General features: G+C 43.6%; 1 protein-coding gene across 3 annotated transcripts in view; it reads right to left on the minus strand.

Annotated features, from left to right (window-relative positions):
* LOC140485619 (chondroitin sulfate N-acetylgalactosaminyltransferase 1-like) overlaps positions 1–27,876 on the minus strand; it is a 312,994-nt gene that overhangs the window by 240,139 nt on the left and 44,979 nt on the right. For 2 of the 3 annotated variants that reach the window (XM_072583950.1, XM_072583947.1), the window contains exon 1: positions 7,867–8,294. The exons of the other annotated variant lie outside the window; for it this stretch is intronic. The gene's annotated coding sequence lies outside the window, so the exon portion shown is untranslated. Of the gene's footprint in view, positions 1–7,866; positions 8,295–27,876 lie in introns of those variants that run through there. 3 annotated transcript variants of the gene reach the window in all.

Raw genomic sequence — 27,876 nt, forward strand, 5'->3', positions numbered from 1 at the left:
GTGTCCAGCAGCTCCCACATATTACAGCCTCATTAAACATTACCAGACCCAAAATAGCCTCATCCTTGGTTGGATTATTCTCGGAAATAGTCATAAATACACCCTATGATTTCTTCCTCATGGCTGGCTCTGCCAATTTGATTTTCTCAATCTACAAGAAGATTAAAGTCACCCATGTAATGTCTTTTACATGCCCATATTATATTTTGATCTACACTTTGACCTATAGTATAGGTACAGTTAGGGATCCTACAGATCACTACACGAGCGTCTTCTTCCCTTCAATATGTTTATCTAATATTATCCCTCAAAACAATTGGGCTAAAACAGATTATCTGATCTATTCTTATTTCTCATTTAGGTCTTTGCTACTTATTAAGTTCACTTATCCATTCATATATTGACCAAACTCCAACATTCTACTCAGTCTAATCTTGAGGTTATCCATAATTCTGCTGCCCATGTTCCATAAGACCATAAGACATAGGAGTGGAAGTTCCAAATTACACTAAGTCCTGTTCACCAACTACCCTGCTAAGATGCTTCCAGTTTTAAAGTTTTCTTTGTTGATTTCAAATTCCTCTATGGCCTCACCTTTCCCTGTCTCTGTAATTTTCTCTAGCATGTTCTATAAGGAGTCATGTGGACAAATGACCAAAAGCTTGGCTAACGTGGTAGGTTTTCATAAACGTCTTAAAAGTGCAAAAAATAGAAAAGAAGCAGAGATACCTGGAAAAAGAATTCTAGAGTTTAGGATTCACACAATTGACAATACAGCCACTGCACAGTAATTAAATTTTATTTTTAATTCAATTGTGGGGCATAGGTGTCTCTGGCTGGCCAGCACTTATTACCCGTCCTTTAGCTGCCCTTGAACTGAGTGGCTTGCTAGGCCGTTTCAGAGACCAGTTGAGAATCAACCACAGTGCTGTGGGTCTGGAGTCACATGTCGGCCAGACCAGGCGAGGATGGTAGGTCTCCTTCTCTGAAAGAGATTAGTGAGTCAGATGGGTGTTTCCAACAATCGACAAGGGTTTTGTGGTCATTAGTGGATTTTTAATTCCAGGTTTTTAAAAATATTGTATTCAAATTCAACCACCTGCCATAGCAGGATTCAAACCCCAGTCCTCAGAACATTAGCTAAGTTTCTGGATTAATTGTCTAGCAATAATACCATCCCTGTAAGTGGGGATGCTCAAAAGACCAGAGTTAAACAAGACCAGATATCTTTGAGGGTGTGGTACTGGCGGGGACTACAGACAGAGAGAAGTGAGAATGGTCAAATCTAGAAGTAACAGAAGTGTGGTTGAGAACGAAGGAAAAGACCAAGTTATCTGTTTTAGCACTGTTGATTGAGGATCAAATATTGATTTGAATAACTAAGAACTCCCCTGCCCTTCTTCGAAATAGTGCTAGAGGATCTTATGCATCCACATGACAAATGACTGGGCCTTAAGATAACATTTCAGATTAAAAATGGTACCTCAGTATAGCACCGAGATTCAGTCTAGAGCTCAACCCAAAACTCGAATGAGAATGTTACCACTTAATCAAGGCAGCCTGAAGTAAAACAGATTTAGTTGGGGGGCAAATGAGCAGCAGATCCTGAGGACTATTCAGATCAGTAATTTGTCAGAATATCATATTTTTGTGTTAACATGCCAGTGGTGTAGGAGACAAAAAAAAACATTTTTAAAATGAATCCGTTACACGTACAGATGCCTCCTGTCACCTTTTCCATATTGCTAGCATTTAGAAAGGACTGTACTAATGTAAAGGACATATGCAAGAGGAAAGTACATGTAAAGGGCAGGACTCTTGGGAGCATTGATAGACAGAGGGACCTTGGATTGCAAATCCACAGCTCCCTGAAATTGGCAACACAAGTGGATAAAGTGGTAACAAAGGCATACGGCATGTTTGCCTTCTTCACTCAGAGCGTATTGGATATAAAAGTTGACAAGTCATGTTGCAGCTGTATAAGGTCTTAGTGAGGCCACATTTGGAGTATTGTATACAGTTCTGTTCTCCAGTTTATAGGAAGGATTTGGAGGTTTTGGACAAGATACAAAAGAAGTTTACCAGGATGTTGCCTGGATTGGAGTGTATCAGATATAAGGAGACGTTGGACAAACTTGGATTGTTTTCACTAGAGTATCAAAGGCTGAGTGAGGGGTGATCTGATAGAAGTAAAAAAAGTTGAGAGGCATGGATAGGATGGAAATGTCAAATAATAGGGGGCATAGGTTTAAGGTGAGACTGTAAAAATGTGAAGGAGATGTACGAGTTAAGTTTGATTTTACACAGAGGGTAGTAGGTGCCTGGAAAGCACTGCTAGTGGTGATGGTATAAGCAGATATGATAGCAACTTTAAGAGGCATTTAGACAGACTCATGAACAGGCAGGGAATAAAGGTAGATGGACCATGTGCAGGCAGATGGGGTTAGTTTGAAATGGAATCACAGTTGGCATGGACACGGTGAGCTGAAGGATGTGCTGAACTGTTCTCTGCCCTCTGTAAAACTTATCATCCTTCAGTGACATCTTTCCACTAGGGAAGGTGATTCAGCACCACCAGGTGTAACTGCGTGGTGAAAGTTTACATTGGCTGTTTCCAATACAGAGGAACCTCGATTATCCGAATGAGATGGGAAGGCACTATTTTGTTTGAATAATTGATTATTCAGTTAATTGATTAAATGCCTCTTCTCTGGGGTTCGGATTTTTCTGTTAAGTCCTCTCCGCATTCAGGAGACTAGGCAACAGCACACAGCGCGTGAAGTCTACCCCCTGCCTGCACCCCCTCCAACACCGACCCCTGCCTGCACTCAACCCCGTCCAACATTGCCCCTCCGCTCGCACCCAATTCCACCCACACCACCCCTCGCTCGCCCCCCAATCACGTCCAACACCACCCCCAGCTTGTCTAATACTCCCCCACCCGTCCTCAATACCTTCCAACACCACCCCCACCCCCCTCAATACCGTTCAACATCACCCCCAACCCCCCAATACCATCCAACATCGCCCCTATCCCCCAATACTGTCCAACACCGCCCCCACCCACCTCAATACAGTCCAACATCGCAACCCACCCCCCTCAATACCGTCGAACATCATCCCCACCCCCCAATACCTTCCAACATCGCCCCCCACCCCCCTCAATACCTTCCAATACCGCCGCCACCCCCCTCAATACCGTCCAACACCGCCCCACCCCCCCTTAATACCGTCCAACATCGCCCTCACCCCCCAATACTGTACAACATTGCCCCCTCATCCACACCAATCCCGTCCAACACCGTCCCCGCCCATCCCCAATTCCGTCCAACACCACCCCCGCCCCCCGCAATACCATCCAACATCGCCCCCACCCCCCTCAATCCTGTCCAACATCTCCCCCGCCTGTCCCCAATACAGTCCAACGTCGCCCCCACCCATCCCCAATACTGTCCAACATCGTCCCCACCCCCCCTCAATACCTTCTAACACCGCCGCCACCCCCCATCAATACCGTCCAACATCGCCCCACTCCCTCTTAATACCGTCCAACATCGCCCCCACCCTCCAATACTGTACAACATTGCCCCCTCATCCACACCAATCCTGTCCAACACCGTCCCCGCCCATCCCCAATTCCGTCCAACACCACCCCTCCCCCCCTCAATACCATCCAACATCGCCGCCATCCCCCTCAATCCTGTCCAACATCACCCCCACCCCCTCAATACCGTCCAACATCTCCCCCACCCGTCCCCAATACTGTCCAACATCACCCCCACCCACCCCCAATACCGTCCAATGTCGCCCCCGCCCGTCCCCAATCCCGTCCAACACCGCCCCCGCTCACCCCAATCCCGTCCAACACCAACCCCGCCCACCCCAATCCCTTCCAACACCACCCCCACCCCCCTCAATACCATCCAACACCGGCCCCCACCCACCCCAATCCCGTCCAACATCATCCCCACCCCCTTCAATACCATTCAACATCGCCCCCCCGCCCACCACAATTCCATCCAACATCGCCCCCACCCCCCTCAATCCCATTCAACCTCTCACCCTGCGCAACCCAATCCCATCCAACACCACCCCCGCCCACCCCAATCCCGTCCAACACCGCCCCCACCCCACTCAATACCATCCAACATCACACCCCCAGTCCCCAATCCCGCCCAACACTGCCCCCACCCACCCCAAACCCGTCCAACATCGCCCCCACCCTCCTCAATATTGTTCAACATAGCACCTTGCTTGTCCCCAATCCCATTCAACACCGCTCCCATCCACCCCAATCCCGTCCAACATCACCCCCCGCCCCCTCAATCCCGTTCAACATCACCCCCCACCCATCCTCAATCCCGTCCAACATCGCCCCCCCCGCCGTTCCCTATCCCGTCCAACATTGCCCCCGCCCCCTCAATCCCGTTCAACATCACCCCCCGCCCCCTCAATCCCGTTCAACATCGCCTCCGCCCCCCCCCTCAATCCCGTCCAACATCGCCCCCGCCCCCCCCCCCCTCAATCCCGTCCAACATCGCCCCCCCCGCCGTTCCCTATCCCGTCCAACATTGCCCCCGCCCCCTCAATCCCGTTCAACATCACCCCCCGCCCCCTCAATCCCGTCCAACATCGCCCCCGCCCCCCCCCCTCAATCCCATTCAACATCGCCCCCCCCCCCCGCCGTTCCCTATCCCGTCCAACATTGCCCCCGCCCCCTCAATCCCGTTCAACATCACCCCCCGCCCATCCTCAATCCCGTTCAACATCGCCTCCGCCCCCCCCTCAATCCCGTTCAACATTGCCCCCCGCCCGTCCCCTATCCCGTTCAACATCGCCCCCCGCCCACCCCAATCCCGTCCAACATCGTGCCCACCCCCCTCAATACCATCCAATACTGCCCCCCGCCCACCCCAATCCCGTCCAATATCGCCCCGCCCATCCCCAATCCAATCCAACACCACCCTGTTCCACCCCCAATCCCATCCCACACTGCCCCCTCTGCCCCCAATCCCATCCCATACCGCCTCCTCTGCCCCCAATCCCGTCCAATACCGCCCCCTGCACCCCATACGCCTGCCCCACCCCCTTTCCAAGGCAGCTGGACTGGACATCAACATCAAGATTGCTGCTGCTGCTGCTTTTGTTTGGGGGCGGGGGGGAGTCTCCAAATAGCGCACACACACACAACTTTTTGACAGGTTTCACATTTGTCCTGTACAGGTCAATGTTGGAGAGATTATCTGGGGAATGGGGGGATTTTGGGTACACCCCTGTGTAGAACTCCAGGGAAAGTGTAGGGGGAGAGAGAGAGAGAGAGAGAGAAGCCAGGAAGTCAGTCATTTGGAGACGGTGCCTGGGCTCCCATCAGTCCAGGTCTGTTCTCGGTAGCATTTCAGGAAGCGGAGTTCACTTTTCATCACTGCAAACAAAAGGCGCGATCAGTGTTGGAAACAAGTCTTTGGTGTAATGTTTCTATCGGGACCTCGAATCTCCTTTGGATAATCCGATATTCAGATATTTGAGGTTCCTCTCTATTAACATACATCATTTACCCTCACAAGGAGAAAGTGAGGACTGCAGATGCTGGAGATCAGAATCAAGAATGGGGTGCTGGTAAAGCACAGCAGGTCAGGCAGCATCCAAGGAGCAGTAGAATCAATGTTTCAGGATGAAGGGCTTATGCCCAAAATATTGATTCTCCTGTTCCTCAGATGCTGCCTGACCTGCTGTGCTTTTCCTGCATCACACTCATGACATTTACCCTGTTCATCCATTCAATTAGATCATGGGTGACCTGTGATCTAACCTTCGCCCCATGTATCTCAGAGCCAATATAAACGTGGACTTAGGAATTTACAAGGGAGGTATAAAAATAAAGACAGAATGTGAGACTCTAAAATTACATCTGTAGGCCCTGATCCAATTGTCCCTCGCCCTCTGACCTTGTTTCACCTCAAGCCTACACGGTCCTGTTATCCAAATTCAATCCCACAGGAGATCGGCTCGTGAAATGAAATAGTGTATTCAGCCAAACAGCAGCAAGTCTGGTCTGCAAGTCTGAAATATTCACCTCAATAGACTGTCGGCATTCTGGCATGTGACCAGTGACATTTCTCGGGCTATCAAGACCACAAGTGTTCAGTAGCATGATCCAAAGAGAAGTGTATGGGTATTCATAAAGAAAAGGTAAACATTTTATTTTAAATTAACCGTCACAAACCTAACTGGAATCATGGTGCAATGTGCTGTCTTATTCATTCTGCAGGCTCGATTATACTTGGTCATTGCTTTAAACAAACACTGGGGACAAATGCTGTAGCCTACGTGGAAGCTTCACTTTGTCAAGCAGCACCAGATTCTCCTGGATATTACAGATACCTCTTTGATAATTATCATCAAACACAATGCTCAACATATTGCATTGCTCAGCAGTAAAATTATTCATAGGCCTCACAACATAGGTAGAACATAGGTAGAAAATTACCTCCCAACAGACCATGCTAGCTCACTGTGTTTAGAACAGCATTGAAATGTTTGGTGGCATCAGCCAAATTTCAAATTCACCAGAAATTACTGGTCGAAAGTGAGGACTGCACATGCTGGAGATCAGAGTCGAGAGTGTGATGTTGGAAAAACACAGCCAGTCAGGCAGCATCCAAGCAACAGGAGAATGGACGTTTTGGGCATAAGACCTTCATCCCGAAACGTTGTTTCTCCTGCTCCTCGTATGCTGCCTGACCGGCTGTGCTTTTCCAGCACCACAGAAATACTGGCCCCGACAAATGTTCATCAATGTACATGAAGGTAAATACTTTACACACAACCTTTGACAGTTCATAAAAGCCACAAAACTGCTTTTGGTACTGGACTGATTGGAAATCAGTAAGTAAACTATTTCTTTGTGGCCATTACAGTTTTCATGTGTTGCTCAAAAGGTATCACATACAAATTCAATCCAACTATGACTTTCCTAACTAGGACTCTCATAATGACACCTGATCACCAAGGCTATTGAAATTCTGACAAGTGAGTTTTTCAATCAAGTCAGTCAGATTTGTGGGAGGTATTAGGTTTTTACAGCAGTGCCTTTGATTCTCGTTTAAGGCTGTAAACTTGTCAGTCCTTTTCAGGATGTTGCCCATGTTTTGATACTGAAATATTGTGATATTGACTCAGACTCAGCATTCAAAGCAGACCATGGTTATTAATGGGAAACGAATAAATAGCACAGCATGAGGTCTCACTGCTGCATGGCTGGAATTATACAAACCCTTATAATTCACCACATTGTGAATTCTCAACCAGGGAGGTCTCCATGGGAGGAGAGGTCCATCTGCAGATCAATGCACCAGGTCGATGTCGTACAATTTGTAAACACAGCCCCTCCTACAGATGCGAATCCAGTTATGGCACGTGGCAGTAAACTAAGAGGGTAAAGGATATTTGGTTTAAATGGGGGGGGGGGGGGGGGGGGGGTGTTGAGAGAGGTCTGCATTTCAAAATAAATGGATTTAATCCATTCTGTGTCAGTATATATAAATTTGATTCCAACCCACCGCAAAAGTCCAAGCTGGTAGATAGGATTCTCTTGCACAGAGGAACATACAAGAAAAATATAACTGTTCATCTGACTTAAAGAATTCTGGCATCAGCCAGGTGATGAAATGTTAAGGGGACAGCTACTGACTGTCCAGTTACAATGGCCATTTCAAAACATTTAATGAGAAGTCAGTTAAATCACTTACCTTCCACCAAACTTTCTTCACATGCTCATTTGTTAAGACGTTCCCCCAGAAAACTCTTGGCAAGGATAAACAGGAGAAGCATTAAAATAAAAATAAAGTACTGAAGATTGTAACTTACACAAATCCAAGTCCGGGCTGTTATACTCGAAGATGTCCAGGTATAGGTAGGCAATGGACTTCTGATTTTCTTTGAAATTACTTTTTTTGAAATGAAATGGCAAAAAAAAAAGACCCTAAAGCAATTTTCAGCGTGCAGCTAGTCCCAGTCTCTCAGTGTTAATTTTAACTTCGAAGGTGCTTGTTAAAGTAACACCACTGAAGCAAATGCTTCAGTCAGAGGTTCAAATGCTGACACGGAATGAAAGCCTCCCCTTCAGCTCAAGTAGCTTCTGAAAGCAAACAGTTCAATAGGGATCCCATTGCAGGGCAGAAATCCTCACACCAATATCCCGGTGGGACAGCGAAAAAAAAACTCCACAGATCCCAGCTTGGGCCAACTTAGGTACCATGGAAACAGGGATCAATTCCTTTTTTTTTCCCTTTTAATATTGCGTCAAAGGCTCCACTGTGCAAGCTGTAACAGTGAATACAGTTCTCGACCTGACTTAGGCCAGCTTCAGAGCACAGCCAGGCGTCTGCGGGGACCAACTGTACAGTTTCACTGACGGAAGGCTACAGCATATTGATGCCATTCAGTCTGCACGTGGAACGCACAGCCATGTCTAATGTTCCTGGCGTCTCGGCCCCTCAGAAAGAAACAGAGTGATGCTGTGGGGTTTGGCACCGCTTTACTGCATTGGCTCCAATCACTCCTGTCAAAAGAAAACTTCCTATACATTTCAACGGAGTTTACGACCAGCTCTCAATTTGCAACCCCAGAAGTCAATCTGTGAGACAGACTGGAAGCCATATTAGGCAGCTTTTGTTTTTAAACGAGCCATTAAAGTACGTTTTTTTCTTCAAAGTGCAGAGAACTGCCTGGAGGAGTTGATCATCTCAGATTGTAGTTAGCACTCTGTTTTTCCACCAAGTTCAAAAGCCACCCAAACAGACCCATTTTACCTCGTGCATGAGTTTGTACAATTACAGCAAATTAAGACTTCAACATCATTCTGGGAAGAAGCTGGGGATGAAAAGAGGTAACGACTGATTAAGCAGAGTGGGCCTATATTGGTTGCAGTATGGAAGGTCAAGAGGCGATCTCATTGAAATATCCAAGATTTTTCGATGACCTGACAGATCCAGAAAGGTTGTGGGAAGGACTAGTACCAGAGAGCATAATCTCAGAATTAGGGTTGCGCATTTACAACAGAGACGAGGAAGAACTTCATCTCTCAGAGAGGTGTGAATCTGTTTTTGTTTTAGTCACAGACAGTTGTTGAGGCCAGGTCATTCACTGTATTCAAAACTGACTTAGACAGATTTGTAATCAATCATGGTTATGGGAAAAAGCAAGAAAGTGGAGTTGAGGTTCACTGAATAGTGGAACAGACTCAATGGGCTGAATGGCCTACATCTGCTCCTATGATCCTGATGATTTTATGATTTTTTGACTGCTTGCTTTCCCCATTCAGACCAAAGGCCTACTAAGAAAAATGTTGCCAACCAATTGTTCTTGAATAGTATAACTTCTCCTTTGAAGTATTTATTAGTGCCAATAAAGTAATAATTGGTTGTGTGTGAATTCTTCAAGCCCAAAATGGTCTTGTATGGATTAAGATATCCACCTTTCTGGTCTACTAAGAGGAGTCTTGCAGAGTTAACAATTTGAAATGTATTGCTTTACTGCAGCTATTTACAGATTTTATGAACATGATCAACATTACGACAGAGACTGTCGGTAGGACACAGGTCCTTGGTCTTTCTCCAACAACCTTTTTCTTTACTCTGACCAGGTGTTGTTCACATCATTACTGCACTTAACCAAGTATTAACCTTTTCAAACTATACAAAATCTCCTCCCAGGTGATTGTTTCCCTCATAATTATTAAATTGAATCATCATAGAATCCCTACAGTGTGGAAGAAGGTCCATCAAGTCCACACTGACCCTCCGAAGAGCAGCTCACCCAGACATGCCCCTATAACCCTGTATTTTCCATGGCTAATTCACCTAACCTATACATCCCTGGACACTATGGGCAATTTAGCATGACAAACCTATCTAACCTGTACAGCTTTCAACTCTGGGAGGAAACTAGAGCACCCGGAGGAGACCCACACCGACACAGGGAGAATGTGCAAACTCCACACAGACAGTCAACCAAGGCTGGAATCAAACCTGGGCCCCTGGTGCTGTGAGGCAGCAGTACTAACCACCGAGTCGCCATGCTGCCTTGTATATTGCTATTGCTGTACAATTGTTTATATATTCTCATTTGCTAACATTCCAGGCCTCCTAAGTCTTTGACTATGAACTCAGATGATCCATAGATTTGCTACTTCCTCCTTGACCACAATTGAATGAAGCAGGCAGGACAATGTTTACATTTTGTGCCTCTGATATCTCATGGGCTGCACCCAGAATCAGTATTATAGGCTGAATGCAAATGTTTGAGTTCTGAATCAATGCACACACCATTGTCTAAAGTCAATCGACACGTCTATCATCTAAAATATTGCAGATGGCAGGAATACATGAGTGCAAGCCTTCAAGATGTAAAAGGGCCCCTTCTCAATATAATCTTTTTCTCCATTAGGGGCCATAATGATGGTTATTTTCCACTTCCAAATTGATTAGTTCTACTGAGTTAACTGAATCTGCCTAAGCTGAATTAGCTGCAGTAGTGGTCGAATGTTTAAAGGGGAAGGTAAGGGTAGTTAAGAAATGTTTCCAGTATTCATTACACTCACTCCTCATCGTGACACATTGAACTAGTTTGGAATATTCACAACCTTGTAAAGCAGGTACTGCTCCTTCCCAGAGATATATAATATTGACTCTCAAATTCACCAAAGAAGCAGATTATCCATTATCAATGGCCACAGAGAGTAGGTCCATTAGTAGCTGACCAGCATACTGTCTGGTCCAAGATGTCTAAGCGAGGAGCCTATAACACTGGCTCAATTTCGCTATCTGTTCATGTATGGTAGGCTTCCATGCTAAGCGTCAATAAATTCTAGGCTCCCATCAGGTAAGCGCATCTTACTAGAGAAAATATACAACACAAGATGCAATTTAGACTATTATGCAAAGCCAAGCTAGATTTAAAATTCTGAGATGTACACTTTGAGATTACTACCCTGAAAGCTTATGTTCTCATTAGAAAGCTGGGGGAGATTGCATGGCAGAGTTGATTTTTGTTTACCATTTGTTTTTTCATGAGTGTCGTTGGCTGGGCCAGCTTTTGTTGCCTGACTCTGGTTGACCTTGAGTGAGCTGTCTTCTTGAATGATTGCAATCTTGGGGGTGTAGGTACATCTACAATGCTGTTAGGGAGAGAGTTCCAGGATTTGAACCCAGTTATGATGATATAGTTACAAGCCGGGATACAAGATTCCAAACAAAAAATGCAATGTGCTGAAAGAACTAGCATTTTATATCGCCTTACACAACACCGTTGAAGTACTCTTGAAGTGTATTCACTGTTCTCATGTAGGAAAACAGGATAGCATAACAATGTCCCATGACAAATGACATGTGACTAAAGAATTTAATGACATTGGTTTATAATTAAAACTTGGTCAGTACATCAGGGAGAACTCTATAATTCTTCTTCAGATGTTGCTCTGGAAATGTTCACATGTCTCATCTGAAAACAAGGTGAAAGTGAGGACTACAGATGTTGGAGATCAGAGTCAAGTTTAGAATTGTGCTGGAAAAGCACAGCAGGTCAGGCAGCATGCGAGAAGCAGGGAAATCGACGATTCGGGCAAAAGCTCTTCATCAGGAATGAGGCTGGTAGCCTCCAGGGTGGAGAGACAAACGGGAGGGAGGTGTGGCTAGGGAGAAAGTAGCTAAGAGTACAATAGGTGGATGGAGGTGGGGAATGTGATAGGTCAGAGAGGAGGGTGGAGTGGATAGGTGGGAAAGAAGATTGGCAGGTAGGACAGATCATGAGGATAGTGCTGAGCTGGAAGGTTGGAACTGGGGTAAGGTGGGGGGAGGGGAAATGAGGAAACTGGTGAAGTCCACATCGATGCCCTGGGGTTGAAGTGTTCCGAGGCGGAAGATGAGGCGCTCTTCCTCCAGGTGTCGGGTGGTGAGAGAGTGGCGCTGCATGTCCTCAGCAGAGTGGGAGGAGGAGTTGAGATGTTGGGCCACGGGGCAGTGGGGTAGATTGGTGCAGGTGTCCTGCAGATGTTCCCTAAAGCGCTCTGCGAGAAGGTATCCAGTCTCCCCAATGTAAAAGAGACTGCATCGGGAGCAATGGATACAACAATAAACGACATTTGTGGATGTGCAGGTGAAACTCTGATGGATGTGGAAGCCTCCTTTGGGGCCTTGGATGGAGGTGAGGGGGGGAGGTGTGGGCGCAGGTTTTGCAATTCCTGCAGTGGCAGGGGAAGGTGCCAGGAAGGGAGGGTGGGTTGTTGGGGAACTTGGACCTGACCAGGTAGTCACGGAGGGAACGGTCTTTGTGGAAAGTGGATAGGGGTGGGGAGGGGAATATATCCCTGATAGTGGGGTCCATTTGTAAGTGGCAGAAATTTCGGCGGTTGATGCGGTTTATGCAGAGGTTGGTGGGGTGGAAGGTGAGGACCGGGGGTCTGTCCCTGTTGCAGTTGGAGGAGTGGGGTTTGAGAGTGGAGTTGCGGGACATGGATGAGATGCATTGGAGGGCATCTTCAGCCACATGGGAAGGGAAATTATGGTCTTTAAAGAGAGAGGCCATCTGGTGTGATTTTCCTGCTCTTCGGATGCTGCCTGGCCTGCTGTGCTTTTCCAGCACCACTCTAATCTTGACTCTCATCTGAAAACAAACTGACCCCTCTCTCCTTTGCAGTGGAGGAACGCCACATATTATGGAGGAAATTTTGAAAAATGTTTAAAAATGGTAGCAAGTATTCTAAGCATGCTTCCCAATCATCCATGTTAAATGTTACTGCAACAATATTGTGGGGAGTAAATGGAAGGATCAACATGAAGATGCCCTTTCCTATTTGAATCTGACAAAAGGATGCCAACTCCAGTTGGACATATTCCTAGAGATTTCATCACATGACCACTACCTCTCAATGGCCCCCCATTACCATTAGTCCAACAACATATTCATTCAGCACAAGCTCTTTTGTGCAGCCAATTGGGAAGTCAACAGACTGTATAATTGTCATTCTTCATTTGAGCAGATAGACCTTTTCCCATCTCCAATGTCTTTTCATAAGTAAATGTTCAAATGTGGCAAAGTTTTTGAAAAAATATTGCTATCCCAATGATTTTCCTCCATATATCCTAGTATCCTAGGTATCAACCTTCAAATCCCAGAAACTTGAGAAAAATTAGGGAGGCTTGCCAGATCTATTTGCAAACTCTTACAGAGCTGTTGCCTGGAGTCAATCTTAAACTATGTCCAACCTCTCAATTCCATGATGTTTCCCCTCAGTGCTACACATTCTAGTATCAAATCAATACCAATGGCTGATCTGTAACTGTCAGGGAAAAGTGCACATCCTTCCCTCACATTATTTACTTCACTATCCTGATTAGTCCTAATTTTGCTCCTTAACACTGTCATGGTTTATTAATGTGATTCTCCTTCACACCTCAAGAAACATGACTGTGTTTACAAATGTTCTGACCCATTACTAAGCATTTCAGCCAGTCAGCTAATTTAATTTAAATTAGGGTGCTGAATGGGTTTAATTAAGTTTTATCTCTGACCTGTGATGGATAGAGATGAATTAGAAATGTGAAGGATTGTAATTAGAGTGACTTGCTATTATGTGGACATCATTTCATCGATAGGTGAATACGATTTTATTCTTACAAAATGGACATTTGTTGTTGCTTTGTTGGATTTTCTCTAAACACTCTAAAGTACTGTAAATTATTTTCATGTATCCAGCAACTTACATGAAAATCTTGTGAGACTGCACTCTATAACAGGAAACACTATTTCTCCTTTGTTGAAATGACAGATCACAACTTTAACACCAATACAGCAAATGGTGGCTTTTAAAAGTAAAATGTCTCAGTGTGATGAAGTAAAATTTGACAGTGAGTCATATAAGTAGCAAATGGGACAGAAGGCCCAAAGGTAAAATAAGTTAATTTTTAACAGTGTCTTAAAAGGAGGAGAGAGAATTAGAGGAACTGAGAAGGGAATTTCAGAATTTGAGGCCTGAATAAGTGAAAGCACAGTTGGAGTGATAAATATGGAACTTCGCAAGAGACAAGAATTGGAGAAGCCCCTAGACCTGGGGTTGTAGAGCTGGAGGAAACTGTTTAAATTTATACATTGCTGGTCTGGGAGCCTCTGCAAGTCAAAGGTTTAAATGAATTTTGGATAAATACATGAAAAGGAAAGGTTTGGATGGATATGGGCCAAGAGCAGGCAGGTGGGACTAGTTTAGTTCAGGATTATGTTTGGCATGGACAGGTGGCAATTACAAAGTTTGCAGAGAACAAAAACCTTGGAAGAATTGTAAGCTGAGAGGAGGGCAGTATAGAACTTCAAAAAAATGTTGACGAGTTGGAGATGTGGACAGATAGGTTGCAGGTGAAGTTCAATGTGGAGAAGTGTGAGATGATACACTTTGGTACAATGAAAGTTGAGAAACAGTATAAAATAAAGGCACTATTGTGTAGGATGTGTGGAGCAGAGAGACCTAGGTGTATACTTAACTAAGTCATTAAATATGATAGGATGGGTACAGAGAGCTGTTAAGAAAGCACAAAATATTTTATCTTTCCTTAATAGGGGCATAGAAGGCATGAATAAAGAAATTATGATGATGTTATTTAGGACACTGAGCAGTCCTCAGCTGGAGTATTGGAGTTCTAGGCGTTGCATTTTAGGAAGGGTGTGCATACATTGGAAAAGGTACAGAAGGGTTTCATGAGAGTTATTCCAGAGATGAGAAGCTTCAGTTATGAGGAAAGATTTGAGAAGTTGGGACTGATTTCCTTGAAACAACAAAGGCTAAGAGAAGACTTGATAGAGGTTCACAAAATCAAGAGAGATCGGGACAGAGTAGATAAGGAGAAACTGTTGTCGCTCATAAAATGATTGAGAACTAGAGGCACAGTTTTAAACAGTTTTTCGCACAGTGGTTAATCAGAGTCTGGATTACATGCATTGTCTGGAAATATGGTGAGGGCAGGTTTAATTGAGGCATTCAAGATTAACTGGAACAGACATAATGGGCCAAATGGCCTCCGTCTACAGCATAACAATTTGTAGTTCTGTAAGGGGCTGACTCTGGATGCTCTATCCAACTATGAGCAGTGGCCAGGCACTGCCATCAGTGGGACAGCTACTGACAGTGTCACAGGCTTGAATCATACTGTCACTGCCTGTGGGGAACAACGAAATCTCAAGACGGAAACGCCACATAAAGTTTGCGAAAGATAGACTGTGGCTGTAGCAACCACACCATCACAGCAGAAGGGAAATCCCCTCCACAGCTTTGTCCGCAGTAGTTCCACTCCAACAAACTCATTCTATACATCCGAGGAAGTCCTCATTGCCTGTACGAAATAATATTCTGGATTAGTGGTGCTGGAAGAGCACAGCAGTTCAGGTTTTACCTCGTACGAAATAATATCCAAACTGGGACGTTAATGAGTTGAGGTGTAGTGAGTTGTGTTTTCTGCTTCGGTGACTATGTATGGAAAGTGCCTGAAGCGTGACCAATGCAGGCATGAAGTGATTCCACCACCCCCCGCCACCACCCCCGCCTCCCCCCATCTTGGATTAATAGTCTGCGAACACTCACTCCCAAATTTCACAGAGAAAGATTGACGACTTACTTGGATGGGGTAAAGAAGAACTGGAACTGTGAATTGACTGGAGTTAGCACCTGCAGGAAAGAAGAGGTGAAAACTCAAAAACAAAAAAAAAATGCCCTTGTGAATTTGAGAAGACAACTTAGCTGAGATACAACTCATTTCACAAGGGCATTTTCCAGTAAGTGATGCAGCAATACCACAGCATGGAACGGGCTTTGGAATTAAAGCCCTTTTTAAATTAAAGACAGTATTTATGCATCTTCCTCCATAATTAAAGCCCTGTTAATGAAATTGTGCAAACACAGACCTCAAAACATACAATTTCTGAGGATGCCATGCTACTGGGGCTCATTAATTAACAGGCAACCTCCTGTCCTTTGTTCATGAGGAACTCCCACCACTTTAGACAATCCAGCCTTCAGTGCCTTGTGTGCCTTTGTCCTGTTGCTCTTTGTTCTGTGACAGTCTATATTGAAGTGAAGTGAAATTAAGTACACACAATGCCACAGCCAGCGCTGCAAAACTGGCTAAAAACACGGAAACAATATTGTGTATAGTGTACACACAGTGTACAGCACATCTATACAAATCATCTTTTACAAATCTATTCCTGCATCATAAAAAAAGGACTCCATTTTGAAATGTAAATGTCCATAAACTGCTTTGGGGCATGAAAGCTGCTACACATATTCCAGCCTTTCTTTTCATTTGCACATCTAGTCAATTCATCTATTTCATCTGTTGTACCAATGTATCTTTGCACATGATGCATCACACATCTATACATATTACCCATTTGTTTGCAACAAATGTCACTAATTTGTACAAATTGATATCAGTTATCATTAAACATCTGCATCAGATTTATTGCTTATCAGAATAGTGTAACTTGTCCCAGCTCAGACTTTAAATGTAAAATGATTTGCTCATTCAAAGTGCAATGTAATATGGAGCTCACGCAAAACCAGAAGGTTCTGGCTTTAATTCCCAGTCTGTGCCGTGTTTGCTGATCTCCCACTGCTAAACGTACTCATTGTGGATGAGAGTAGCTAAAATTAGCTCCCAACACAAAAGGCCTGAGTTATGTGATGTGCTGTTGTTTAGTCAGTGCGATAAAAATGAACAAATATAATCGGCCTCCCAAATCAATATTGCACCTCTAATGATATATATTAACATTGGAATTCTTGTCTGATACGATTTGTCACTGTCAATAAGAAGACAATCGAGTAAATCCTCCAAACCTAGGGATTGTCCATAATTTTCATTGTTAGCATATAAAGTACTATCTGAAGTAGCTGGGTTTGGAAGAAGAAGGGCTGGGATATTTGCATCATCGATAGTCACAGGTGAGGTGCCAGAAGACTGAAGGTTGGCTAATGTAGTGCCATTATTTAAGAAAGGTGGTAAAAAAAAGCCAGGAAACTATAGATCGGTGAGCCTGACATCAGTGGTGGGCAAGATGTTGGAGGGAATCCTGAGGGACAGGATTTACATGTATTTGGAAAGGCAAGGACTTATTAGGGATAGTCAACTTGGCTTTGTGTGTGGGAAATTGTGTCTCATGAACTTAATTGAGTTTTTGAAAAGTAACAAAGAGGATTGATATGGGCAGAGCAGTAGATGTGATCTATATGTATTTCAGTAAGGTATTCGACAAGGTTCCCCATGGGAGATTCGTTAGCAAGGTTAGATCTCACAGAATACAGGGAGAACTAGCCATTTGGATACAGAGCTGGTTCAAAGGTAGAAGACAGAGGGTGGTGGTGGAGGGTTGCTTTTCAGACTGGAGGCCTGTGACCAGTGGAGTGCTACAAGGATTGGTGCTGGGTCCACTATGTTTCATCATTTATATAAATAATTTGGATATGAACACAGGAGGTATAGTTAGTACGTTTGCAGATGACACCAAAATTGGAAGTGTAGAGGACAGCGAAGAAGGTTAGGCAAAAGCGAAGAAAGTTACCTCAGTTACAACGGAATCTTGATCAGATGGGCCAATGGGCTGAGGAGTGGCAGATGGAGTTTAATTCAGATAAATGCGAGGTGCTGCGTTATGGGAAAGCAAATCTTAGCAGGATTTATACACTTAATGGTACGGTCCTAGGGAGTGTTGCTGAATAAAGAGACTTTGAAGGGCAGGTTCATAGCTCCTTGAAAGTAGAGTTGCAGGTAGATAGGATAGTGAAGAAGGCATTTGGTATGCTTTCCTTTATTGGTCAGAACATTGAGTATAGGAGTTGAGAGGTCATGTTGCAGCTGTACAGGACATTGGTTAGGCCACTTATGGAATTTTGCATGCAATTCTGGTCTCCTTCCGATCAGAAGGATGTTGTAAAACTTGAAAGGGTTCAGAAAAGATTTACAAGGATGTTGCCAAGGTTGGAGGAGTTGAGCTACAGGGAGGGGCTGAATAGGCTGGGGCTGTTTTCCTGGAACGTTGAAGGCTGAGGGATGACCTCAAAGAGGTTTATAAAATCATGAGGATACAGAGACAAAGCCTTTTCCCTGGGGTGGGGGAGTCCAGAACTAGAGGGCGTAGGTTTAGGGTGAGAGAGGAAAGATATAAAATGGACCTAAGGGGCAACCTTTTCACATAGAAGGTGGTGCATGTATGGAATGAGCTGCAAGAGGAACTGGTACAATTGCAGCATTTAAAAGGCATCTGGATGGGTATGTGAATAGAAGGGGTTTGGAGGGATATGGGCCAAGTGCTGGGAAATAGTAGGCATGGGATATCTGGTCGGTATGGACGAGTTGGACTGAAGGGTCTATTTCCGTGCTGTACATCTCTATGACTCTATGACTCCATAAGAGAACGAAGCACATTTCCACAGCTGCACTGTCTACTCTGTCAGACATAGCATAGATAGGAACAGAGGCTAAAAGTTCCATAGATTCATTGTTGCTAGAATGGCCTCAAATGTTATGAGACTTCATAATTGTGTCTTTCTTCCTTCCATCTGGTTCAGTTATCGCTGCTCTTCAAGTACAATGTAAACATTTCCTTTTCGCTGTTCCATGTTGTTCCTGCCCAGCTGGGAACCACTCTCACTAGTCTAAGAGAACTAGCTTTAAGAGATTTTGGGTGGAACTGAGAAATAAGAAAGGGATGATCACCTTATTGGGATTGTATTATAGACCCTCAATAGTCAGAGGGAAATTGAGAAACAAAAATGTAAGGAGATCTCAGCTATCTGTAAGAATAGTAGGGTGGTTATGGTAGGGGATTTTAACTTTCCAAACATAGACTGCGACTGCCATAGTGTTAAGGGTTTAGATGGAGAGGAATTTAAGTGTGTACAAGACAATTTTCTAATTCAGTTTGTGGATGTACCTACTAGAGAAGGTGCAAAACTTGACCTACTGTTGGGAAATAAGGCAGGGCAGGTGACTGAGGTGTCAGTGGGGGAGCACTTTGGGGCCAGCGACCATAATTCTATTTGTTTTAAAATAGTGATGGAAAAGGATAGACCAGGTCTAAAAGTTGAAGTTCTAAATTGGAGGAAGGCCAATTTTGACGGTGTTAGGCAAGAAGTTTCAAAAGCTGATTGGAGGCAGATGTTCACAAGTAAAGGGACGGCTGGAAAATGGGAAGCCTTCAGAAATGAGATAACAAGAATCCAGAGAAAGTATATTCCTGTCAGGGTGAAAGGGAAGGCTGGTAGGTATAGGGAATGCTGGATGACTAAAGAAATTGAGGGTTTAGTTAAGAAAAAAAAGGAAGCATATGTAAGGTATAGACAGGATAGATCAAGTGAATCCTTAGAAGAGTATAAAGAAAGTAGGAGTATACTTAAGAGGGAAATCAGGAGGGCAAAAAGGGGACATGAGATAGCTTTGGCAAATACAATTAAGGAGAATCTAAAGGGTTTTTACAAATACGTTACGGTCAAAAGGATAACTAGGGAGAGAATAGGGCCCCTCAAAGATCAACAAGGCGGCCTTTGTGTGGAGCCACAGAAAATGGGGGAGATACGAGATGAGTATTTTGCATCAGTATTTACTGTGGAAAAGAATCTGGAAGATATAGAATGTAAGGTAATAGATGGTGACACCTTGCAAAATATCCATGTTACAGAGGAGGAAGTGCTAGACGTCTTGAAATGGGTAAAGGTGGATAAAACCCAGGACCTGATCAGGTGTACTCTAGAACTCTGTGGGAAGCTAGAGAAGTGATTGCTGGGCCTCTTGCTGAGATAGTTGTATCATCGATAGTCACAGGTGAGGTGCCGGAAGACTGGAGTTTGGCTAACATGGTGCCACTGTTTAGGAAGGGTGGTAAGGATAAGCCAGGGCCGGTGAGCCTGACCTCAGTGGTGGGCAAGTTGTTGGAGGGAATCCTGAGGGACAGGATGTACATGTATTTGGAAAGGCAAAGACTGATTAGGGATAGTCAACATGGCTTTGTGCATGGAAAATCATGTCTCACAAACTTGGTTGAGTTTACCAAAGAAGTAAAAAAGAGGATTGATGAGGACAGAGCAGTAGATGTGATCTATATGGACTTCAGTAAGGCTCCCCATGGGAGACTGTTAGCAACATTAGATCTCATGGAATACAGAGAGAACTAGCCATTTGGATACAGAACTGGCTCAAAAGTAGAAGACAGAGGGTGGTGGTGAAGGGTTGTTTTTCAGACTGGAGGCCTGTGACCAGTGGAGTGCCACAAGGATCGGTGCTGGGTCCACTACTTTTTGTCATTTACATAAATTATTTGGATGCGAGCTTAAGAGGTACAGTTAGTAAGTTTGCAGATGACACCAAAATTGGAGGTGTAGTGAACAGCAAACAGGGTTACCTCAGATTACAATGGGATCTCGATCAGATGGGCCAATGGGCTGAGAAGTGGCAGATGGAGTTTAATTCAGATGAATGCGAGGTGCTGCATTTTGGGAAAGCAAATCTTAGCAGGACTTATACACTTAATGTTACGGTCCTAAGGAGTGTTGCTGAACAAAGAGACCATGGAGTCGCAGGTAAATAGGATAGTGAAGAAGGCGTTTGGTATGCTCTCCTTTATTGGTCAGAGTATTGAATACAGGAGTTAGGAGGTCATGTTGTGGCTGTACAGGACATTGGTTAGGACACTTTTGGAATATTGCTTGCAATTCTGATCTCCTTCCTATTGAAAGGATGTTGTGAAACTTGAAAGGGTTCAGAAAAGATTTACAAGGTTGTTGCCAGGGTTGGAGGATTTGAGCTATAGGAAGAGGCTGAACAGGCTGGGGTTGTTTTCCCTGGAACGTCGGAGGCTGAGGGGTGACCTTACAGAGGTTTACAAAATTATGAGGGGCATGGATAAGATAAATAGACAAAGTCTTTTCCCTGGGGTCGGGGAGTCCAGAACTAGAGGGCATAGGTTTAGGGTGAGAGGGGAAAGGTATAAAAGAGACCTAAGGGGCAAACCTTTCACACAGAGGGTGGTACGTGTATGAAATGAGCTGCCAGAGGAAGTGATGGAGGCTGGTACAATTGCAACATTTAAGAGGATTTGGATGGGTATATGAATAGGAAGGGTTTGGAGGCATGTGGGCCAGGTGCTGGCAGGTGGGCATAGATTGGGTTGGGATATTTGGTCGGCATGGACGGGTTGGACCGAAGGGTCTGTTTCCATGCTGTACATCACTATGACTCTATATATGGATACAAGCTCCATCTATTGCAAACATTTTGTCGTGCTGAGTTTGAGTCCTAATGAACCTTCTTCAAACTGCCTCCAATGAAATGATGTCTTTCCTTAAATAAGGGCACCAAAACTGCTCAAAATCCTCCAGATGTGATCATACCAGCACCTTGTACAGTTGCAGTAAGACTTCCCTACTCTCATACTCCAACCCCCTTGAAATAAGGGTTAATATTCTATTAGTCTTCCTGATTACCTGCTGCACCTTTCTGTGCTAGCTATCTGTGTTTCATGTATAAATACCTTCAGGTCCCTTTGTGTTGCAGCTTTCTGCAAGTTTCCTCCATTTAAATCATCTTCTGTTGTTTTGGCTTTCCCTTCCAAAAAGAACAACGTTGCAAATTCCCACACTATGCTCCATTTGCCAAAATGTTGCCCACTTACCTAACCTATCAATATCTCTCTGTAAACTGTTTGTTTCTCTCTCACAATCTGCCTTTCAGCCTATTTTTCATGTTGTCTGCAAATTTGGCTATAGTACATTCACTTTCTTGCTCTAAGTCATTAACATATGTATTGTCATGTATTCTGTCAATGTTTATGCTCCTCATGAACAACCACCCACCCTACTTCATCAAGACCTACAACCAGCTCATCAATTTCAGCACTTTTGGCAGCAAAGTCCCTCATTGAAGACATCATCCATGGCGACTGTGTTTGATTTCTCTGTGCTGCTCCATATCATAGAACAGCTTATGTTCCCTTAGGATTTCAAAACAATAGACTGAGAGACAGAATTTTAAATGGAAATATATTTGGCGGCTGCTTGTTCGAAGAGAACAAATACAAGAGCCAGGACAGAATGTAATGGAGGCAAATCAGATTTGGATGTGGAACCATAGAATCCATATAGTGCAGAACAAGGCTGTTCAGCCCATCAAGTCTGCACCAACCCCCCCAAAAATCATCCCACCCAAATGTACTCTCCTACCTTATTCCCATAACCTTTCATTTCCCATGGCTAATCCATGAAACCTCCACATTCCTGGACACTGTTGGTGATTTAGCATGGCCAATCCACCTAACCTGCATATCTTTGGACTGTGGGAGGAAACTGGAGCACCTGGAGGAAACCCCCGCAGACACAAGGAACACGTGCAAACTCCACACAGATAGTCACCTGAGGCTGGAATCGAACCTGGGTCCCTGGCACAGGGAGGCATTTCCCTTTTGGTTACATGAGGCAATTGTGATGATTTGCGAAAGACCCTTTTTAAAATCTCAAACTGTGTCAGTTGAACATCAATAGATAAGCGTACCAGCTAGAGGAGAGGGAGATGATGAGTAAGCCATTACGTTTTATCTTAAAACCAGCAACTTTTTATAATATGGATTGCACTGCCAGAAAAAAAGTGATGGAAGAAAATTTGCAAGTAACAAGGAAAGGCGTGAAGAGAAGGAGTAAGAAATGGGAATAATTCTTCCTCGTTCTTTTTAAAAGCTTTGCACTGGCACACTGAGTCAAATAGACTCTGTTCTGCAGTGTCAGATTCATTCACCTTTCCACCAAAACTGCATGCACACAAATCCAGTTTATGGACCCCTGCTAAATCACTGACTACAACTAGCAAGCAGATAAAACCTCTAGAAATTATGTTTTGTGACGTGGAGGTGTAATGGAAAGTCGAATGAGTGATGTTCATGGTTGCTAGGGAAACTGGGCAAGTGTATTGGAGAAAAAGGTATTTAAACAGTCTTCAAAACAGCTGCCCAGTTGAAGAGACAAAGGCATCAGCTCCTTGAGTAGGTATTTCCTGATACGAAAAAGGGTTGTATTTATGTTGGACACACTCACATTCATGACAGAAACATTATGAGCAGTTTCAACATTATTTTCTCTTTAGTTCAAAACAGTATAAAAATTTTAAAAAATGTTAAATAGATTTGAACACCATCAGTTTCTGATCTGCCTCACAGTTTTTTTTTCTCCTGAACGGGTTGGTTTATTCTGGACATTGTTTCATGAGCATCAGCTGCTGTCCCAACTTTATTGAAGCACCAAGGCAATTTTAGAACTCTTGCTGATTCTCTTTTTTCTCCAAACCATCAAATTAGCAGGAAACTGGAAAACAAACAGAAAAGACTGGCAACGCACCACAGATCAGGCAACATTTGCAGAGTGAGGAAGGGAGGACTAATAATTCAATTAAACAATCTTTTGTTAACAACTGATGTTAAGCCTACCAATCACTCAACAACAAGTTATAGAGTCATAGAGATGTACAGCACAGAAACAGAACCCTCGGTCCAACTTGTCCAAGCCGACCAGATATCCTAAATTAATCTAGTCCCATTTGCCAGCACTTTGCCCATATCTCTCTAAACCCTTCCTATTCACATACCCATCCAGATGCCTTTTAAATGTCGTAAATGAACCAGCCTCCACCACTTCCTTTGGCAGCTCATTCCATACATGCACTATCCTTTGCATGTCACTTTAAAATCTTTCCCCTCTCACCTTAAATCTATGTTTCTAGTTTTGACTCCCTTACCCTGGGGAAAAGACGTTGGCTCTTCACCCTATTCATGTCCCTCATGATCTTATTTTCTAGTTCTTTTACACCTTTTACACAATCAAGTATTTCAAGGTGCTTCACAGGAACATCAACATTACATAAGAAAATATTACATTAGGTGATAAAAACCTTTATCAGACTCCTGTTTCTATTTCAGTTTAACAGCATCTCGGCATTTTGATCTATAGCAACAAAATGGTCCTGGTTTTACAGTGAGACATTTTAAAAAAATGAAAACAGGCAGTTCATCAGAATACTTTGTGCTTCACTAATGAACTTGTCCATTTTTGAAGGAATCATAGTACAAGTGCCAGCCGAGGTACAGGGAGAGGGAAAAGAGCTCAAAGTGTGAGTGACGGGTGTGGTCAGCAAAATTCTCAAACCATTGCTTTTCTCCTGCCATCAAGTAAATCGACTTTACAGGAAAGAATTGGAGATATGGAGATCAGCACCACAGATGAAAGGCAATAAATTGGGTCTTGTAAGATCCGTCTCCAACTCCTTATGAAGAAGGTTGAACAACTACTTCATGCACTGTACCAATTTGCCTTGTGAATGCACAAAACTTAATCAGACTGAACCACAGGGAAATCATTATATGTTCTGCTTGATCTGGTTAAATTGCATCAACAACAAAACAAACATTAATGAAAAGGAAGAGGGTTTACATAGAAAGAATTTGAAACAGCAGATTTTTACAAATGAAATAGGAAGTGAAGTGATGTTAAGGGAAAGCCAACTAAGTTGTTTGGCAAGCTAAGCTTTCACTTCATGTCAATAATGATGAAAGTCTGATGACACAAAATCACAGTTTTTAGCCCAGGAACCTCACAACTAAATTAATTGTGGTAAAACCCACAACTCTACCTGCAATGGGGCTAATCCATAAGGAGTTTGTTATCCTTATCCCCCTCCCATTCTCTTATTCTCCTTGAGTTCAAGGAGAAAAGGCAGAAAACACTCCAAGGTATATCACTCATCTATTGAGGGTGACATGGTGGCTAGCACCTCTGCCTCACAGCTCTAGGGTCCCAGGTTCAATTCTGCCCTCAGGTAACTGTCTGTGTGGAGTTTGCATGTTGTCCCCGTGTCTGCATTGATTTCCTTTGGGCACTCCAGTTTTGTCCCACAGTCCAAAGATGCGCACTTCAGGCAGATTGGCTTTGCTAAATCGCCCATATTGTCAGGCTAGGTGGATCAGCCACGGGAAATGCTGGATTGTAGAGTCGGGGCTGGATCTAGGAGAGCTGCTCCTCAGAGGGTCAATGTGGATTTGATGGGCTGAATGGCCTGCTTCCACACTCTAGGGATTCTATGATTGGGAAATCCCAGTTTGAATGAACAAACCTTATACCTCAATGTGCAGATCAAGAGATTGCCTGTGCCAGCATCAGAGTTCAGCCTAAATTTACAACTTCCCCTCATTTGATTCCTTTATTAGTGCTTATACAGTTCATTAAGTCCAGTACATCATCCCATATTGCCATTGGCAGGTTTAGGCAATCAACCTGAACCACTGATCTTCCTTCCTAACTCTCCCATTGGGATTGTACGACCAGTCTTTCTAAAGCCACTTTATAACCCAACAAACTAGCTTAGAATGTCAATCAATTATCAGGGTTAGATGAAGAGGAGATCAAATGGGTCTTCCCTTATTCTCTCCCCATCTGATCATAACATGTTATTTTGTTTTGAAAATGTTATGCTTATCCATTCAGAGGATACTGAACTGTTTATGCACTATGATCATGAAAGAACTGACTGGACAGGTAGTCTTGAGATTAACAAAGGAACCAGTTAGTTTATTTATCCTCACATAGGTCTAAGTAAAATAAAATACACTGCCATTCACACATCATGTTCACATGCACACAATCCAGTTTACACAGTGGAGAATAAAGAACTAACAGAGGACAATATAGAACAGGAATAGACCCTTCGGCCCAACAAGACTGCACTGACACATGATACCTTTCCAAACTTTTGCCTCTACATGATCAAAATCTTTCTATTTCCTGCATATACATATATCTGTCAAGATGCTTCTTAAATGTTGCTAATCTACTTGCTTTTACCTTCTCCTATGGCATTACATTCCAGTCACTTACCACCTTCTGTGTAAAAACTTGCCTCTCACATCTCCTTTAAATTTACCTCCTTTTACTTTAAATCTATGTCCCCAAGAAAATTACATTTCTACATTGGGAAAAAGACTGAGGAGTGGCAGATATAGTTTAATTTGGATAAATGCGAGGTTTTGCATTTTGGCAAAATAAACAAGGACAGGCCTTATACAATTAAGGGTAGGGCCCTGGGGAGAGAGACCTGGGGGTTCAGATGCATAATTCTCTGACATTTGCAGGTAGATAGGGTGGTTAAGGAGGTATTTAGCATTCTTGCCTTCATTGCTCAATTCTTTGAGTACAGGAGTTGGACTGTCATGTTGAGGTTATACAGGATGTTGATGAGACCTTTTCTGGAGTACTGTGTGTAGTTCCGGTTGCCCTGTTATAGGAAGGGCTTTGCCCTGTTATAGGAAGGGCTTTATTAAACTGGAGAGGGTTCAGAAAAAAAATTACCAGCATGTTGCCAGGAATGGAGGGTTTGAGGTTTAACAATAGGCTGGGGCTTTTTTTAACTGGAGCATAGGAAATTGAAGAATCACCCTTTTGAGTTTTAAAATCACAAGGGGCATCGGGAAGGTGAATAGCAAATGTCTTTTCGCTAAGGTGGGGGAGTTCAAAACTGGGGGAATATTTTTAAGGTGAGAGGAAAAAGATTTAAAAGGGACCTAAGGGGCATTTTTTTTTTACACAGAGAGTGATTAGTCTGTGGAATGGACTGCCAGAGAAAGTGATGGATGCAGGTACAGTTACAATGTTTAAAAGAGAGTTGGATAAGTTCATGAATAGGAAAGGTTTGGAGGGATATGGGTCAAATGGAGGCAGGTGGGAATAGTTTAGTTTGGGAATATGGCTGGCATGGACTAGTTGAACCAAAGGGTTGTTTCCATGCTGTATGACTCTGTCTATCCATTCTATCCATGCCCCTCAAAACTTTGTAAACTTCTATCAGGCTACCACTCATTCTTCAATGTTCAAGTGAAAACAAACTAAATTTGTTAAATCTCTCCTCATAGCTAATAGTCCAATCTAAGCAACATCTCAGTTAACCATTTCTACAATCCTTCAAAGTTTCTGCATCCTTCTGCTAGTGCAATGACCAGAATTGTACAAAATATTCAAATGTGGCCTAACTAAAGTTCTATACAGCTGCAACTTGAAGAGTAGGGTGAGAATGTATTGAAAAAAGGCAGGAATGTATAGTCTCACCATTTAGTGACTCAATGTACTTCAGGTAAATTCAGTGGTCATCATAGTCATAGGGTCATACAGCATGGAAACAGAACCTTCAGTCCATGCTGACCAGGTATCCCAAACTTAACCAGTTTCAATTGCCTACATTTGGTCCATATCTCTTGAAATCTTGCCCATTCATGTACCTGTCCAAATGTCTTTTAAATGTTTTAGTTGTATCAGCCTCTACCATTTCCCCTAGCAGCTCATTCATACATGTACGATCCTGTGTGAAAAAGTTGCCCCTCAGGTCCCTTTTAATTTGTTTCCCTCTCACCTCAAACCTGTGCCCTCTGGTTTTGGAGTCCACAACTCTTGGAAAAAGACCTTGGCAATCACGCTTATCTATGCCCTGATGATTTTATAAACATCTATAATGTCACCTCTCATCCTCCTACGCTCCAACCTAACCAGTCTCTCCTATAACTCTATCCTCCAGTCCCAGCAACATCCTTGTAATTTTTTTCCTGCAACCTTTCTAGTTTAACAACATCCTTCCTGTTATACGCAATATTCCAAAAATGGCCTCGCCAATATCTTGTACAGCTGCAAGATGACACCCCAACACCTGTTTTGACCAATGAAGGCAAGCATGCCAAAGGCCTTCCTCATCTCCCTGTCTTCATGTGATGCTACTATCAAGGAACTATGAATCCTCACCCCTAAGTCCCTCTGTTCAC

Source organism: Chiloscyllium punctatum, chromosome 14 (assembly GCF_047496795.1).
Source record: "Chiloscyllium punctatum isolate Juve2018m chromosome 14, sChiPun1.3, whole genome shotgun sequence".
In the NCBI taxonomy this organism is placed as follows: Eukaryota; Metazoa; Chordata; class Chondrichthyes; order Orectolobiformes; family Hemiscylliidae; genus Chiloscyllium; species Chiloscyllium punctatum.